Source organism: Oryctolagus cuniculus, chromosome 16 (assembly GCF_964237555.1).
Source record: "Oryctolagus cuniculus chromosome 16, mOryCun1.1, whole genome shotgun sequence".
Classification (NCBI taxonomy): Eukaryota; Metazoa; Chordata; class Mammalia; order Lagomorpha; family Leporidae; genus Oryctolagus; species Oryctolagus cuniculus.
Window position 1 is genome coordinate 42899656 of NC_091447.1, and position 14121 is coordinate 42913776.

General features: G+C 45.5%; 1 long non-coding RNA gene across 5 annotated transcripts in view; it reads right to left on the reverse strand.

The window, feature by feature from the left end:
- LOC103349473 (translation initiation factor IF-2) overlaps positions 1-14121 on the reverse strand; it is a 73317-nt gene that overhangs the window by 24145 nt on the left and 35051 nt on the right. For 2 of the 5 annotated variants that reach the window (XR_011383217.1, XR_011383216.1), the window contains exons 2-3: positions 7267-8032; positions 141-229 (exon numbers count right to left, since the gene is read on the reverse strand). This is a non-coding gene — a long non-coding RNA (translation initiation factor IF-2). Of the gene's footprint in view, positions 1-140; positions 230-7266; positions 8033-10508; positions 10567-14121 lie in introns of all 5 variants that reach the window. The other 3 variants (XR_011383218.1, XR_007922367.2, XR_011383215.1) reach the window with 2 other exon arrangements.

Consider the following 14121-nt stretch of genomic DNA (forward strand, 5'->3'; position numbering starts at 1 on the left):
GAATTTCGTATCAGTGAAGTACAGGATGAACTCCGATAGCATCCAGAGGTACTTGGAAGTGTTTGTGCCCAATGTAACTTGGTCATAAAAGAGGAAAAGAAAAATCTTGGACTTAAATTCATACTGAAAGTTTTCCATACCTGCTAACAGCTTCTGCTGCTGCTTTATCATTGTTGTCATCACCTTCATCTTCTTCTTCATCAGTGTCATCATCTTCTTAGTCTATTTACTTTAAAGGCAGAGAAAGAGAGAGAGCAAGTGAGAAAGAGAGAAACACAGAGATCTTCCATCTGCTGTTTCACTCCACAAATGTTCACAACAGCCAGGGTTGGGCCAGGCTAAAGCCAGTAATCTATAACTAAATCCAGTTCTCCACATGGTAGGATCCATCACTTCAGTCTACAAGGGTATGCATTCCAGGAAGCTAAACCAGAAACACAGAAGCAGGGCCAGCACTGTGGCATAGTAGATTAAACATCCACCTGTGGCCCTGGGCATTACATATGGGCGCCTGCTCCTGCCTCAGTTGCTCAACTTCCAATTCAGCTCCCTGCTAATGGCCTGGGAAAGCAGTGGAAGATGGCCAAGTGCTTGGGCCCTTACACCCACGTGGGAAATCTTGAAGAAGCTCCTGGCTCCTGACTTCGGATTGGCCCAGCTTCGGCCATTGTAACCATTTGAGAAGTGAACCAATGAGCAGATAGAAGACCTTTCTCTGTTTCTTCCTCTGTCTGTAACTCTGCCTCTCAAATAAATAAATAAATCTTTTAAAGAAGGCAGAGAAACTGGGGCTGGATCCCAGGCATTCCACATAGGATGCAGGCATCCCAAGCAGCAGCTTAACCTGATACATCAAAATGTCCACCCCTACTCATTTCTTAGTTATTACCAATTCACTGAACTCTCAGAGTGGCATATAGTAATTGCTTTACTGGAACCTGTTTAGTCACTAGTTTCATGTAAGCACTTTCCTAAGGGGCAGAAAAGTAGAATTTTATTTCTTCTGTAATGAAAGGTTAGTTGCATGTGGCATCCTAAGAACTAAGTGGTGGATCATTAGGCCCTAATATCTGGCCCTGACCATCAGCACCTCTGTCCTCCACCATTCTCAAATGCTAGCCAGTTCCAGCCTAAACACTGCCTAGCAACCTTTGTGCAAGGGCCTTGAAAACAATGCCTCTCCCTGGGGTGCACAATATCTCTGAGAATAAATTCAGACCTGCAAATTGATCTTGGCCAACTCCTTCCTGGCTGGAGGTAGACCCTTCTCCTGAGTTGCTGGTTCCTCAGAAGTATAGTGTCCACACCTTGGTGAACCCTTTCCAAGTACCCTTTCCAAGTTCTCCTGGACTGCTGCTATTTGCAAAGCCTGTGTAAAGTCCAGAGAGTCTTGTGGTAGCTCCATGCCTGAGAAACACAGTCAGGCGGACTCCTGGTGGGTAGCTGAAGTGCATCTCCATCTGTCATTCAATCTACTGGATTGAATAGATTCAGGTGGCCAGTTCTGTGCAGAGGTGAAAGTGCACTCCAGCAGATCATGCAGGTGACAATGAGCCCATCAGAGAGCAGCGCAGCAAAGTGGCCAGGAGCTAGAGCTCTGGACTCAACTGAATGAACCTGGACGAATGACTTAACCTCTCTGTGTCTCAATGCCTTTGTTCATAAAATGAGGATAACAATAGTACCTCTCTCCTAGGTGGTGTTGAGGAATGAGTGAGTTAATGCATACGGGAGTGCTTACGATTGTGCCTGAAACAATGTAAATGCCACCTAGGTATTTGCTATTGTTACTACTGAGCATGGCCAACAGACTCGAGTATCTTAAAATCCATATGCTATAGAAAATAAACATGACTGAACCTGAATAGGCTTCAGCTTTCATTGGACTTCCTTGGCTATCTGGGTATAATATTACTGCATATCAGCACACATTCTGTCATTGTTCAAGAGCAACTGTTCAGATATTTCTCAAATTGGTCCCAATAGAAGAATGTTCCATGAGATGTCAATTACATGTGCCAGCAGAGTTTCTTCCTGCAGCAAGATAAATTATTTTTTCAACCACTGAACAACATTTAAATTGATTTCTTGACTCTGGGACTTGTCCGTCTTTCATGTGACATGTGCATTGTGAAACTCTGGAGAGGGATTTGGTATGCAAGGTTGACCAAGTGTATTTGATTGAAGAACTCTTTGTTCTCAGAGTTCCGGCACTTCCCTAGCTTCCCCAAACTGTGTTCCAAAGGGGATGCTAGTGGGTGCTACTTGGCAACTGACAGAAAGATTATTATATCAAGTAACATTTAGGTCCTGCCTTCCTAATTCCTAATTAACATAAACGAATTTTATTATAGTGAAGAACATGTTCCGAAGTATTAAAATCAATGGTTTCCAAATTTGGAGATTTCAAAGACCTGTAAAATCAATAAATTGCCACCATTTTATCTTGCCAAGGGAAATCATCAGAATAAGCTGCTATTTATTTCATAAAATAAAAATATTTTAACAGCCAGAAAAAGTGAAGAAATAATATAATAATCAAATAATTCAGATGGCTTAGTTGTTAACATGCTGCTTGGGATACCTGCATCTTATAGGAGTGCCTGGAGTCCAGTCTTGGCTCCCCTCCTGATTCCAGCTTCCTGCTAAAGTACACCCTGGGAGGCAGCAGGTGATGGCTCAGGTAGTTGGGTCCTTGACACTTGTGTGGGAGACCTGGATTGAGTTCCAACAGCCTGATCAGTCCTGACTGTTACACAGAGTTAGGGAATGAACCAGCTGATGGATGATCTCTCTCTCTCTCTCCTTCTCCCTCTCAAATAAAGGAATTAAAAATAAAGAACAAAGGGCAATTATTTAAGTTGAGTATACTTCGCTGTGTAAAAACTCAATATGTTAAGTTCACCCACATTATTGCATCAGAGAGTAGATTTTAGGAATGCTAATCACACACACACACAAAGAAAGGCAAGTCTATTTTATAATGCATAACTATAATACTTCACTGTGTATATTAAAACATCATGTTGTGGCCAGCGCCGCAGCTCACTAGGCTAATCCTCGGCCTTGCAGCGCCAGCACACCGGGTTCTAGTCCCAGTCGGGGCGCCGGATTCTGACTCAGTTGCCCCTCTTCCAGGCCAGCTCTATGCTGTGGCCAGGGAGTACAGTGGAGGATGGCCCAAGTGCTTGGGCCCTGCACCCCATGGGAGACCAGGAGAAGCACCTGGCTCCTGGCATCGGATCAGCGCGGTGCGCCGGCCACACCACACCGGCCGTGGCAGCCATTGGAGGGTGAACCAACGGCAAAAGGAAGACCTTTCTCTCTGTCTCTCACTCTCACTGTCCACTCTGCCTGTCAAAAAATAAAAAAATAAAAATAAAAAAATAGGAAAAAAAACATCATGTTGTATGCCTTAAATATATATAACTTTAAAAATCCACTTCATTTTTTGCATTTTTGTCATTTTGCCTTGAGTCATGAAAAAACTTCTTGGTCTATTATTTAGTCATTGCTGATATACCCAGCAGCACACAGTGTTTGTCAAGTTCCCTCTCTGTATTTCAGATTTGATTTATTTTGAAAAAGGCTGCTTCTTTCTCTAGTGGGTGCTAACTGGCCATGGTATGGAGTTTATTGACTAACTGGCCATGGCATGGAGTTCTGCAAGTCTGGATTATTATCATATAGAGAGAGATGTTTTTGTCTTGCCAGTGTGCTAGGAGCACTGTGGTGGTGGCAGGAGGATGGACAGCGAGGTATGGAGGAGACATGCTGCCCCATCCACATCTCCAGGCTGCTCTGGGCACTTGCTCCCAACCTGCCACTACACCTCTGAAACCTCTTCTGTCATAAAGGAGCACCTCTCTTTCCTCAGGCTCTTCTCTGAAAGAATTCCACCTCGCCTGCATCAAGGGTGAGTCTCCCTTGAGGAAGCTACAACTTCCTTTGCAGTCCCCTGGTAGAGGTCATTCATTTGCCTTGTTCCATCCGGGTTAGAACAGGGGCCACCCTCTTCATTCCCAGACACAATCTCCAGAATTCAGGGACAGCCCTCCGCTCCTGTCTTTTCTCCTGCCAATCCTGCTTTCCAGGCTCTTCCATGGAATCCTTCCTCCATCCTCTTTCAAATTCGGCATCCCTTAGCTTGGTCCCGGACCTTACTCTTCCTCACTTTATAATCATTCCCTAACAATTAATATCCAGCCCCATAGTGTCAGTTACCATCTGTTTGCTGGTGAACCTCAGATGTTTAACTATTGCTCAAAAGTCTGCTTGGGACTTGAGACTTGCACATCCTACTTCTTGGCCCCCCCTGCATATCCCATGGGTTCATCAAATTCAACAGGTTCATAACTGAACTAATTTTCCTCTTATCAGACCTGCGTTTTCTCTCTCAAAATGCACCGCCATCTATCCAACCAACGCTGAAACATAAGGGAGATTGTCTCTCTTTTTCTTCCTCTTTCCCCATTCCCCAGAGCCAGACTCCCATATTTTATGAGAGGTAAACTATATTATCTAGGGGCAGATATTGTAGCACAGCAGTTTAAGCTGCTGCTTGGATGCCTGTATCCCATATCAGAGTGCCAGCTGGAGTCCTGGCTACCCCACTTCCCACTCAGCTTCCAGCTAATGTACCTGGGAAGAAAGAGATAATGGCCAATACTGAGTTCCTGCCACCACACATGTGGGAGACCTGGATGGAATTCCTGGCTCATGGTGTCAGCCTGGCCCAGCCCTAGCTGCTGGAGGCATTTGGGGAGTGAACTAGCAGATGGAAGATCTCTCTCTCTCTCTCTGTGCCTTTAAATAAATCTTTTGAAAAACGTTATCTGAACATCTCTAGAAATCTGCAATTTTCTCTTTCTGGACCAGCCCCTGCTCTTGTGCAAGTCCCCATCATCTCCTGCCGGAATAACTGGAACCCCAGCCTTGCCCCTCTGGTCTTTTCTCCATTCCACGGCATGACCTTTCTAAACCCAAATCTGATTACGATGTCTGCAGGCTCAGAACCTCTCCATGGCTTCCCCTATCTGACAGCGAGGCTCCTGCATGGCTGTGCAGCCTGTGCTATCTCTTATCACTCCCAAGTCTTAAGGGGGCCTCTCCTGGGATTCCAGGCTTCTGCACACGTCACCCTCTTGCCTGAAACACATCTCCCCACACCAACACACACACCCTATACCCCACACCTACTTACACCTGGCTCAGGCTTCAACTCATATATCTCCTCATCCAGGAAGTTTCTCCTGATGCCTCAACTCGCTATTATGTTAGGAGCACCTCCTCTGTGCCCTCAGAGTATGCAATTCTTCCTCATTGTAGAATTTTCCATGCAAAGCAGTAAGAACTTGTTAGATTATCTACCTCTCCACCACACTGTAAGCTCGTGAAGACTCGAACTCTGCTGTTTTATTAGCCATCATATCCCTTGAGCCTAGTAGCACTTAGCACTTCTCATCAGAGGTACACAATAATGCTCTAAATGAATGAATGAATGTGTTTGATGATTGTCCAGGGTTTCAGGGGTTCTTGATTAGTGGATGCACCACACAGATCACGAGAGGGATCAACACACTCAAAATAGGATAATTTAGGAACAGCTGATTTACAAAAGGATTATGTACAAACACCAAGTGTAAGAGAACTACTAGTAAGAGGTCAGTAACTTCAGCTATTACAATCCTGAGTGCTCAAGTAGTTACAGAACAGAGGGAGAGTCAGGTCAGGACAGCTACTTAAAGGGAGCACTAGGCTTTGATGAAGAGACACAGGCAGCTGAGACTACTATATTGGTCAGGGTTCAGAGGGAGAAACAGAAATGGTAGGAGGCATTAGTTTATGTAATTGAACAGGCCAACAAGAAGAGTCCAAAATCCCAGGCTGGCATTGTGGCACAGGAGTTAAGCTGCCATTTGTGACACTGGCATCCTATACTGGAGTACTGGTGTGCATCCCTGCTGCTCCATTTCCCAACCAGCTTCCTGCTAATGTGTCTGAGAAAGCATCAGACAATGGCCCAACCACTTGGTCCACTGCCACCCATGCTAGGAGTCCCCGGCTCCTAGTATAAGCCTGGCCCAGACCTGGCCATTGTGGCCATATGAGGGTGAACCAGCAGAAGGAAGATTTTCTCTCTCTCTTCCTCTTTCTCACTCTGCCTTTCAAGTGAATAAATAAATAAACCTTCAAAACCGATTGGCAGGTCATCATCAGGAAGGATTGAAACTCTCAGGCCCAGGGTAAAGCAGCTGTCCAGAGGTGGATGTTTTTCTTCTTCTGGGAAGCCTCCGTTCTACTCTTTTTTTTTTTTTTTTTTTTTTTTTTTGACAAGCTGAGTGGACAGTGAGAGAGAGAGACAGAGAGAAAGGTCTTCCTTTTTGCCGTTGGTTCACCCTCCAATGGCCGCCACAGCCAGTGTGCTGCAGGCGCACCGCGCTGATCCGAAGGCAGGAGCCAGGTGCTTCTCCTGGTCTCCCATGGGGTGCAGGGCCCAAGCACTTGGGCCATCCTCCACTGCACTCCCGGGCCACAGCAGAGAGCTGGCCTGGAAGAGGGGCAACCGGGACAGAATCCGGCGCCCCGACAGGGACTAGAACCCAGTGTGCCGGCGCTGCTAGGTGGAGGATTAGCCTATTGAGCCGCGGCGCCGGCCCAAGCGCCAATCTACTCTTAAGCTCTTTCAAATGATAGAGTCAGACCCATCCCAATTATCTAAAAGAATCTCCCTATTGACAGTCAAGTGATTATGCACTTTAATCACATGTACAAAATACTTCTGTGGCAACACCTAGATTAGCCTTTTTTTAAGGATTTATTTATTTTACTTGAAAGTCACAGTTACACAGAGAGAGGAGATGCAGAGAGAGAAAGAGAGAGGTCTTCCATCCACTGCTTCACTCCCCAGTTGGCCGCAATGGCCATAGCTGCACCAATCCAAAGCCAGGAGCCAGGAGCTTCTTCCAGGTCTCCCATGTGGGTGCAGAGGCCCTAGGACTTGGGCCATCTTCTACTGCTTTCCCAGGCCATAGCAGAGAGCTGGATCAAAAGTGGAGCAGCCGGGTCTCAAACTGGCACCCATATGGGATGCCGGCACTGCAGGTGGCGGCTTTACCCACTACACCACAGCGCTGGCCCCCTAGATTAGCCTTTGATTGAACAACTGGAGACTGGAGATTGTAGTCTAGCCAAACTGACGCTCGTAACTGATCATCTCAGCTACCCTGAAGGAGGAGAGCTGGGAAATATACACCATGACCTTACTCTTCTCCTCCATCTTATTTTCCTGCAGGGCTCGCCATTGAGTGAGCCCACCCAGCAGTCAGAAGGCAGAGAACCCATTGGTGGCATCCATACAGGTTACTGGACTGCACAGGTTGCCTGGAGGGTGGAGGAAGAAGCTGGAACCAGGCTCCAGACCAGTCTTTGAGTTGCGGGTGAGAATCTTCAGTTAGGGCATTGAGGAGTCACACCGCCATTTTGAAGAAAGAAGCTCCTTGGAGAGGAAAGGTTAGAAGCGGGGGCATGTCCACTGAGCGCTTCCCCTTAGGAGGCTTGCCCAGTTCTGTGCTCTTCCTTTCAGCTTTGGGAACAGCCTCTTGCAGGGTCATTTCAAATGTTGCCCCTTTTAGTCAAAATCTCGTTGGTCACATCAAGACTTCCTGATAATCTGGAGTCACCTCTACAGTTCATGCAGCACGCTGCGAGGGATAAAGACAAGGGCAGTACACGGGAATGTGGCCGGGCCCGAGTTCTCTTCCCTGTTGCCATCCATACAGGGTAGCTGCCGCCAGGTGAACAGGACCGACCAGTTGTGGAGTGGGAGAAACAGCCTTCAGGCAGACAGCACCGGAACCGTGAGGTACATCCACCTCCTGGTCTTTCCCAAGTTCAAAATGGCAAGGTAACACTGGAAGAGGGTTCGCCGTCTCCTGGGTAGCATCTATTTTTCACGGCTAAGAGTTCAAACTTTTAAGGTTTGACTCTCTGCTGAAGCACTTGCTGAGTATATGATCTTGGACAAGTCAATCTATAAAAACAGAATTTGGTCAGTGTGGGAATAAAATGAATTAATAAAAATTTTTACAGTGGTATCTAGCATGTATAAGGGTCCGTTCAATGCCAGTTATTATTATTACCATCCAAAGCAAATTGATGATTTCAGTTTCCTAAATATAAACAGCAAACAGAGCCAAATCCTGTCAACTGCTTTGTACATAGATTTATCAGAACACAGCTACACCTGTTTACATATTGTTCATGGCTACTTTTGAACAGTTGCCAGGGAGACAATAAGACCCACAAAATTACAATATTTACTTCCTTTGTGGAAACAGTGCTCTAACGCTGATTCTGAAAGTGATCGGGGCTGTTGTTGTGCTGTAGTGGGTTTAACTGTTGCCTGCACGACCAACAGCCCATGTAGGTGCTGGTTCAAGCCCTGGCTGCTCCATTTCTGATCCAGCTCCCTGCTATTCCACCTGGGAAAGCAGCAGAGGATGGCCCAAGTGCTCAGGCCCCTGCACCCATGTGGGAGACCTGGATGAAGCTCCTGGCTCCTGGCTTCCGCCAGGCCCAGCCCTAGCTGTTGTGGCCATTTGGGCAGTGAACCAGCAGATAGAAGATCTCTCTCTGCCTCTGCTTGTCTTTCTGTAACTCTGTCTTTCAAGTTAATAACTCTTTTAAAACGAAAATGCAAGTGGGGGCCGGCGTTGTGGTGTAGCAGGTCAAGCCGCTGCCTGCAGTGCCAGCATCCCATATGGGCACCTGTACGAGTCCTGGCTGCTCCACTTCCAGTCCAGGTCTCTGCTATGGTCTGGGAAAGCAGTAGAAGATGGCCCAAGTCCTTGGGCCCCTGCACCCACATGGGAGACCCAGAGGATGTTCCTGGCTTCTGTCTTTGGATTAGCACAATTCCGGCCTTTGCAGCCAGTTAAGGAGTGAACCAGTGGATGGAAGACCTCTCTCTCTCTCTGCCTCTCCTCTCTCTGTGTAACTCTGACTTTCGAATAAATAAAAATAAATCTTTGAAAAAAATAAAAAATAAAAAATGAATAAACGCCCAATTATAATGCATAAAAATTGATTTTTCCTAAATAAATCTTGTCATTCATTTTGCAGTATCAGAAAAAAGTACAGGCAGGGCTTTCATCACAGTCACTGCATGGGCGCCTATATCCCCTATCGAGATGCCTGCTTCAGGTTCCGGCTATTCCACTTTTGATCCAGCTTCCTGCTAAGGTGCACCCTGGGAGGCAGCAAATGATGGCTCAAGTACTTGAGTCCCTGCCACCTGCGTGGGAGAACTGGATTGAATTATAGGCTTTGGCCTAGCCCAGCCCTGGTTGGTGTGGGCATCTGGGGAGTGAACCAGCAGATGGAACAGATCTCTCTCTCTCTCTCCTCTCTCCTCTCTCTCTCTCTCTGCCTTTCAAGTAAATGAAAATAAATAAACACTTGAAAAAAAAGAAGCTGTCTTCCAGCAATCTGCCTTTCCTTCATTACTTCATGCCCCCACATTCCCCTACTTTTCTTATGTTCTGGACTTTTACTTGGCCAATCTGCTTTAAGACGAATTTCAACACAGCAACTTCACGTGCTCTCCATCTTTCCTAACTTCTCCCCTCCGTGTTTCCCTTCGAACCTGGTAACTTGACCTTGAATCTCTGTGACTTGATTTAGGAGAGGGGGATGAGACCTCCCTGACCCCCCACCCACACACATAAAGCAGCCCTCCCATGAAAACAGCCTGCTGCTCAAAGTGCACCAAATGTGGGGAGAGACCAGTACGAACCTTCTATTTCCTCACTTCCTATTGTAGTCAGCATCACATCTATGATAAATAAAAAAAAAATCCTTCACAGGAACTGCATTTATGAAAAGTAGCCATTCAAGAAAATGCTTTATTTCAAAAACACAATGCCTTGTCTCTTAGCCAAGCACACTTATTCTAAAGAGCTGGTATGCAATTAATGTATTTGGAACACATGACTGATTAAAAATAGCAGCACTGTTAAGTTCTAACTTTGTTCTTTTGCCAGTTTTGAAGTTCCATGAGAGCAAAGGATTTAACGATCATGGTAACTAGATAAAACCAAAGCTTATGTCTGTTCGCCTGCTTTGTCTCACTGACTATGTCCAGGTCTATATATGAATCCCAAACCAGAGCCTACTACAAGCAAACATTGTCAGCTCAGGGGATCATTTCCGACACCTAACGCCACTTTAGATTTCTAATGTATTTGACATATTAGCTTATTTTATTAAATACACTTATCAACAAAATTGGACTTGATAACAATAAAGCATAATCCAGAGGATTGCTTGAAAAAAAAATGAAACTTTCTTTTCTAAGTTTACCACAACCAAAACCTTACGCTTCCCCCAAATTCCTTTGCAATTTTATTTTCTAGTAGTATAGGTTTCATTCCAAAAAAAAATCTTGATCTGTTACATTTTATTTACTTGCTTGGATTTTCTGTCCCTTCTTTGAAAGCCATTCTTACCTTGCCAATTTCCATAACCAAATGTGTTGAAATCTTTATTTCCTTTGCTTCTGAGTTCCTAGAAAAATTTCATAATATAGCTGTATTAATTGTTTCCATTTAAAAATGTGTTGGGGCCTTTGCTCTCCTGTCAGCGCCCAGCTGTTCTCCTTGGCTACCCTCTGGGGCTGAACTCATGATAGAATCTCGTGTTGCAGAATCCATCACTCTAACACGGCCTCCAGCCAAATCGAGACCTCTGCACCACCAGGCACCCTCCCTCCTCTCTTCCAATTCCCCCTCTTTGCTCCCTCCCATCAGGCTATACACAGGCTTACGCTCACTGGTCTTCCTATGGTGTTTGGTGAGACGGAGCATGCCCCAGTGCTGAGGAAGGCGTCTCCGCTTTGTTCTAGCTTCACGTTTGCATCTGCAGCAAGGGTCCCTCAGGTGCCACTCCCTTTTCCCTTCACAGGGAAGGAGGGGATTTGCTCATGATGAGTTTGGGAGAAGGACCACAACTCGCCTTTGCTTTCTCTGCCTCTTCCTTGCAGGGTGCTCCCCTTTTTCCTCACCCCTGCTTGCTGTGGATCACTTGGGAGACTGTCCTTGCAGCGCTGTCTGGCTCTGTGTGTAAGCCAGCCTAGCAATCAACCCTGAGATACCACCACTAACCTTCATTAGCAATAGCAGTGCCTGCTTCTTGTGGGGTGGGGGGAGTTACTTTAGAGCAATGCATCCAGAATTTTTTTTAATGTTTTACTTTAACATTTTTGATTGACAGATGGTAATTATATACATTTATGGGGTACAATGCGATGTTTTGATACATACATACAATGTGGAACAGTCAAATCTAGTTAGTTAACATATTCATCACCTCATTTACTAATCATTTCTGCAGTGAGACATTTGAAATTTACTCAGTCGTTTTGAAATATATTAACACATTATTATCAACTCTAGTCTCTTTACTTCAATGGATCTCAAAACCAATGCCTTCTGTCAAACTGAAAAGCCGTGTACTGGACCTGCATCTCCTCTGTCCCCATCCAACCTGACCCCACATACCTCCTGACAACTAGCACTCTACTCTTTTCTTCCATGGGTTAAATTTTGGTAGATCACACACACAAGTGAGATATTACAGTCTTTGTCTTTCTCACAGAGATCATTTTGATCTGCATTTGTCTCTCTCTCTCTTTTTTTTAAGATGTTATTATTGGACGGCGCTGCGGCTCACTAGGCTAATCCTCCGCCTGCGGCACCGGCACCCCAGGTTCTAGTCCCGGTTGGAGCGCCGGATTCTGTTCTGGTTGCTCCTCTTCCTGTCCAGCTCTCTGCTGTGGCCTGGGAGTGCAATGGAGGATGGCCCAAGTGCTTGGGCCCTGCACCCGCATGAGAGACCAGGAGAAGCACCTGGCTCCTGGCTTTGGAGCAGCACGGTGCACTGGCCACAGCAGCCATTGCGGGGTGAACCAACAGAAAAGGAAGACCTTTCTCTCTCTGTCTCTCTCTCTCACTGTCCACTCTGCCTGTCAAAAAAAAAAAAAGTTATTATTTATTTGAGAGGTAGAGTTAGAAAGAGAGAAAGAGAGACAGAAATGTCTTCCATCTGCTGGTTGACTCTGCAAATGGCCTTAATGGCCAGTGTTGGGCCAATCTGAAGCCAGGAGTCAGGAGCTTCTTCTAGGTCTCCCACGTGGGTGCAGGGGCCCAAGGACTTGAGCCATCTTCTACTGCTTTCCCAGGCCATAAGCAGAGGGCTGGATTGGAAGAGGAGCCGCTGGGACACAAACTGGCGCCCACGTGGGGTGCCAGCACTGCAGGTGGAGGCTTAACCTACTACACCACTACAAATGCTGGCCCCATTCGTCTCTCATTTAGTTGGTGCCCAAGTCCATGAGGAAGATGGGGGTGTTTTTTATTGGCCCCTCCTTCCCAAACTGCAAGACCTACTTCTTCAAACTCTACCTAGGGTTTCTGTGTCTCTCTTTTCCCACATACTTGTAGGTACTATATTTTAATACAAATTACATTGCATTTTAAAACATTTTTCTACTTATAAAAACAACTCTTATTAAAGAAAACTTTTTAAATAAAACAATTATAAAGGTCAATATGAAAATATGCAAACTTGGAACCCAGAGATATCTACCTTTAACACTTTCAGAGGCTTCTCTTCTAAATTTTTTCTGAAGGCACAATAAAAATCATATGTACATACACATATTTTTCAACATTAGAACCCATCCTGCTTATTCATGGTGAACATTTCTCCATATCATTAACATTCCTCTAAAATATGATTTTCAGTAACTGCATATAATATTCCATCACATGAATTATCATAATTTAATTAAGCCATTTTCTATTGTTGAGCAACAATCTCTTTCTCACTAATAAATATATTGGCTATTATGTGCATGTCTTTATTATACACCGGGAACTATCTGATGTTTTTTACAAAGATTGTGTCATTATTTATCACAGCCACCCAGTGAGGAGGAGATGTCTCCTTACACAGAGAACACTGAGGCTCAGAGACTTGCTAAGTCCAAGAGCTAACTGGTGGTTGAGTTTAAACTCTGTTCTCCCTTAATCTTGGCTCTGAATCATCCCCGACCCCCTCTCTAAGCAATGAGGTGTTAAATATCCCAACACACAAATGATTGTGATGTCTACCTTTTAAAACAGTTTTCTACCACACAAGCCCATCTCTTTTTATTGTAAAAATTCTGAAAAATCAGATAAACACATTTTAAAAAAAATTAAATTCCTACATCACAACATTACCAAAACAAAATCCAGATGAATTGAAAGCAGAATGGGCCGGTGCCGTGGCTCAATAGGCTAATACTCCGCCTTGTGGCACCAGCACACCGGGTTCTAGTCCTGGTCGGGGCACTGGATTCTGTCCTGGTTGCCCCTCTTCCAAGTCCAGCTCTCTGCTGTGGCCAAAGAGTGCAGTGGAGGATGGCCCAAGTGCTTGGGCCCTACACCCCATGGGAGACCAGGAGAAGCACCTGGCTCCTGGCTTCGGATCAGTGCAGTGCGCCGGCCGCAGCGCACCGGCCGTGGCGGCCATTGGAGGGTGAACCAACAGCAAAGGAAGACCTTTCTCTCTGTCTCTCTCTCTCTCTCACTGTCCACTCTGCCTGTCAAAAAAAAAAAAAAAAAAAAAAGCAGAATGTTTCATTTTATTTAAGATTGAGTGAGTGATTGATAAGGCTGAATGAGAGAGAGATGGGGGAAAGAGAAAAAGAGAAAGAGATCTTCTATCCACTGTTTCACTCTCCAAATGTCCACCACAGCCAGGGCCGAGTCAGACCGAAGCCAGGAGCCTAGAACTCCATCCCGGTCTCCCACACTATGGCAAGGACCAGAGTACTTGGGACATCATTCACTGCCTTCCCAGGCACATCAGCAGGAAGCTGGATCAAAAGTGGAGGAGCCAGAACCAGAGACTCAGACATCCCAAGCCACAGCTTAACTTACTGTGTGCCACAATGCCCACTGCAAGCGCTGAGTATTTTAAGTACTCTTACATTTAAATCTAGGGAGAAGTGTTTTTAATCTTAACATTAAATGAGACACGAACTCTAGCTGCTGTAAAGGATGATCAGTTTACAGA